The following is a 4,564-nucleotide window of genomic DNA, read 5'->3' on the forward strand; positions in this document are numbered from 1 at the left end:
GTGACATTACACAATTCCCCACCCCCCAACACACTGTACCAGCCTCCTGTTCCTCTCACCCTTCCCCACCTGTGTAAACCTCCAGCTCGACAGACACAGGCAGTGGGGGTTGGGGGACACGAGTCACAAACATCTCTCAGGAGACAGTGATCTCATTAGTGGCCCAGGATGACTGAGTTGGGTAAATAATTCTGCAGGAAGGGTGCAAGTGGCCCCAAAACATTTTTCAGCTGTCTAAAGACTGGAAGTATTATCATTCTACTATGTATGTTGATCCTTGTCGAACTGGATACACCCTCTACAACTGCGCAGTAAAATACACCTCAGGGCATCTGAAATTGATAATAGCCACCTTACTTCACATGATTTAAAATAAACCTGTGAGGTATTGGAGGTTCAGGATCTAGAAACCAGAGATGTGTTATATACAACAAATTGCACGTGTAGCTTCTTGTAATAGCCCACTGAGCTTAATGGGGTGTGTTCAAACAAGAAATAATGCCATGCATAAGGACATCTTAAAAACAGGTGATTAGAATTTGGTGATGTAAGTTGATTTTTTAAAATATTTGTCCATGGTATGTGGGCATCCCTAGCTAGACCAACATTTATTACCAAGATGGCCAAATTGCAGTGGGTCTGGAGTCACATACAGGCCAGAGCAGGTAAGGATGGCAGATTTCCTTCCCTAAAGGGCATTAGGGAAACAGATGGGAGTTTATTACAATTGACAGTGGTTACATCAGGCCGGCTTTTTGCTCATTTCAAATTATACCATCGGCCATGGTGGGATTTGAACCAATGAGCATTAGCCTGGGACTCTGGATTCCTAGTCCAATTATATTGTTTTCAAATTTTTAAACAAACTTTTAGAAATTACAGCACGTTTGTAGTCAAGTGTTTCTATAAGATGTATTTCTTAAATCACAAATTAGTAAAATCACATATAACAGATGAAAGGTCATTATCTAAAACACTACTTCTCTCCACAGTGTTGATACCTAATCTGAGTGTTTTGCAGAATTTGTTACTTCAGATTTCCAGCATCTGCAGGATTTTGCATTTATTTTTATATATACAACAGGGCACACAGTCCTGACACAACTCTGTATTCACTCAGTGCAGAGGCTGAAGGGTTTGATTAGATCTGAAAATCTTACAAAAGACAGATGAATTAAGCAAATGATTTCATTGGTCAGATCTGCTCAGAAATGTTCGTTCCTCCAAGCTGTTTATGTTAAGTGGCAGTCCTGGTCTAGTCAATTGTAAAAGGTGCAGAAATGTTCAAGATGTTTTGCGAGACATTGCAGAGTCTCAAATCAAAATATTCACTCTTGGAGACAAACTGTAGAAAGGTTTTGACCCTCAGAAACTTGCACAATTCATTTTTAAATTACTGAAACACACTGTCTCAGTAAACTCACATTTACTTCCAAGCCAACAGTACCCACCAAGCAGTAGACTGTCCAAGTTTATAACCAGGATCGTGTACCAGATGCACTCTTCATTCCCCAAATAATCTTCTGACTAATAAAAGCCGGTGCAAGGTTTTAAGACCAGTAAATGGAATGATAGGAAGCTCCATCATGGTTAGAGGAATTCATCATGGTGCTATTAATGTAAGTACAAACAGCCAACAGATTGGCCCAACAGGGGACAGTTTTTTTTAAATTGGGTTCAAACATGACTCATAGCTGCAATTTATGATTCACTTGGTATATGTGATTCTGAAAGTTTCCAGGTGCCCTAGTTTGTATAGCCAGGGTATTGATTAGGGACTGATGCTGGTATGAGTGCCCTCGAAGGCAAAGGGCTGGCAATGTTGGTGGTAGTGGCAGAGGAATAGGACTTATTTCCATTCTCGCTTGGTCACCATCCAGTGACTGTGTTGCAAAAGTGTGCACTTCTGTGAACATTGGCCAAGGACAGGATCTGGCTCAGCAGTGACGCCACTCACCGCTGTGCAGCCTGCTAACACTTATTGCTTTTATACCTGGAAAATGGGTAGTGTAGTGGAGGGCTATAAGAATCTGAGGAACCGGTCCCCTGCAGGAGTTTAGCTTGAGAGTAAACCACCTAACATTGGAAAAGGGGATCTGGGCAATTAAAATCTTAGCTGCTGTATTTATCTATTGCAGCAGCCAGGTTCTATAAAAACATCGATGTTAGTTGAAGAGGGAGAGCAGAATACAGGGATATGTGGATAGGCTGCTGAAGCCTCTCACATAACATAATGATATAGAATTGTGGCAGTGAATGGGCTATTTATTTACCAGAAATAAAACATAATTGTGGGCTCCGGGACTCAATGATGCCTGCCCTCCAATACACACTGACAGCATCATTTGGCATAAATCTTTGTATTTTGCTCACGCTTATTTTTATAGTTTTGTTGTTGCTTACGTTAATGATCTGGTTTGCAGGCTGTGAAATTCAACATCGCTTTTGATTGTTTAAAATCTTCCCAGCACCTCAGAATCTCCCTTTGAGTGTTCAGAGGTTGTTTTCCAGGAATATCTACATCTGGAATGTGGGAGACTGAATGAAGAGGCATTTTTAGGGGGCATGGATGAAGGGGTTCGTGGATGACCAGTTAGAATTCACCCCACATCTTCCTTTTCCTACTGGCTTCCTCCCAAACAAAAAAGCAGACCTTAGGCACTTTCCAAATTTAGAACCTAAAAATGTCTGAAAACAAAACCTTGTCTCCGGTTCCCTTTCGTTATTCACACATAACAATGGAGAACAGAAATCCTTGGAGTCCTGCAACAACTTTGTAGATACGTGTAGGAATGCAGGCTCCTCTCAGGTTGCTACTTATGGTTTGAGAGCTGTCTGGCAGATTTAGATGAGTTAAATTACACGCAACAGAGCTCATGTCATGAAACTTCAGCAACTAAATGGAGTCAGTGACAGGTCTGTGTTGTGGTTATTTTGGGAAGCAACAGATAATTAACATTGAAAGTGGACTACTCATTAAAAATCTTAGCAATAAAACAGCTTTTTATAGCTCAGGCAAAATCATCAAATATTGGTTTTGCTTTTCACTATTTTCCACCTTTTAGTCTTTAGAAATCTCTGTCACACGCACTGAGCAGTATAAAGATGGACATAAAATTTGAATTGAATCTTTTTGTGCAACACTGCATTACCTCATTATTAATGTACAAGACCAGGATAAATGATTTTCCTTTGTCCTTGGAAATGAGATAGATGTGTCAGAACAAAACATTCCTTTTCCAACATGCTGAGATCACCACAATCAGAATCAGTAGCTGCAACCCATTAGTGTTGCCTCAATTTTGTTCTTTAAAATTCTTATTTTAATGGCTGAATAGAACTGAAACATTAAATGCTCCTTGACAATTTGCACTAGGGTAATACTTTGATGACTGCACTTTCAATTACTGCACTAACTTCGAGCCTCAAGTATTTCAGAGAATCCTCATGTTTGGGATTATATTCTCAATCTGAAATTGAACAATTATATCAGAATTCTCTTAATTAGTAGGCAGGTAAAAAGAAGTTTTTTGAAAAAAAGTTTGTAAGATGTGTAAAGAGACAATCCTCATTTGGCAGACTTTGCAAACAACAGGTTGTGAGCAAGAGTTGTTTTTCCATATTTCCATGTGGCTGGTAAGTGTTCAGTCATCCGGCTCTATAACACACTGTTCCACAATCTCTCGTAAATTTGGATTCTCCATCGCTGCTGCCACTCGCTCCTTATCATTGATCTGCTTGTTAACTTAAGAAAAGGAATAAAAGGCAGACCTATTAATAAATAATGCAACAGTGTGCAAGGATGGTGTATAGCAAATTTACTTATTTGCTTGGGTAAATGTTTTGGCCTATTGGACATAAAGATGCCAATGCTGGAAAAGTGAATCCACATTCCCTTCCCCCTCACCTGACCAAACCATCCTACAGATTGTTTGTACACATCAACATTTAAGCACTGCGAGATCAGAGAGCATGGAAAGGGTGAGAAGCTACGGCGTGCCTCAAAGACCTGCCCTTCCTCTCTGCTATACTGGAGGTTTCTGTTTCTCACATCAGACACTAACTGTTGGGTGCTCGACACGAGCATTTCTCTGAATACTGTATTTTGCAAATGTTTCTTTCTAATTAGGCAACTGTCTCTGTGAGTATATGAAACAGTTGGATGTGTCTCTTTGGGCAATAAAAAAGTTAACAAAAGGGCGATTGGATACAGGTGATGTAGCAATAAAAATACTATTATTTGGGTATTTAGACAGAATTTAATTAAAACATACTTACTATCTTCCTCAGTAGAATGTGACCCTTGTGAGATGTAAATTTCCAACTGTAAAAGTCACAAATGTCATTTAAATTACTTATCAACTTCTTCATATGGTAACTTTTTAAGCAACAAAAGAGACAATATCCAAAGGATAACGTGTTTGAGAAACTACAAATTACACAGCTTGACAGTGCCAAAGACCAACACATTGCAGCTATTGGTCAGAGTCTGTGACATTACTAATATCAATGGGATTCAATGGCTAAAGGTTTCCCTGGACAAAGAGATCTGCAAAATATCAAA

The 4,564-nt window shown here is 39.5% G+C and overlaps 1 long non-coding RNA gene across 1 annotated transcript; it reads right to left on the reverse strand.

The window, feature by feature from the left end:
- Positions 1-1,048: 1,048 nt before the first annotated feature.
- LOC125486789 lies at positions 1,049-4,326 on the reverse strand. Its single transcript, XR_007265401.1, has 2 exons — positions 4,279-4,326; positions 1,049-3,745 (listed from the first exon to the last, which is right to left on the reverse strand). It is a non-coding gene; the product is annotated as an uncharacterized LOC125486789 (long non-coding RNA).
- Between the last annotated feature and the right edge of the window lie 238 nt (positions 4,327-4,564).

Source organism: Rhincodon typus, chromosome 33 (assembly GCF_021869965.1).
Source record: "Rhincodon typus isolate 14 chromosome 33, sRhiTyp1.1, whole genome shotgun sequence".
Lineage (NCBI taxonomy): Eukaryota > Metazoa > Chordata > Chondrichthyes > Orectolobiformes > Rhincodontidae > Rhincodon > Rhincodon typus.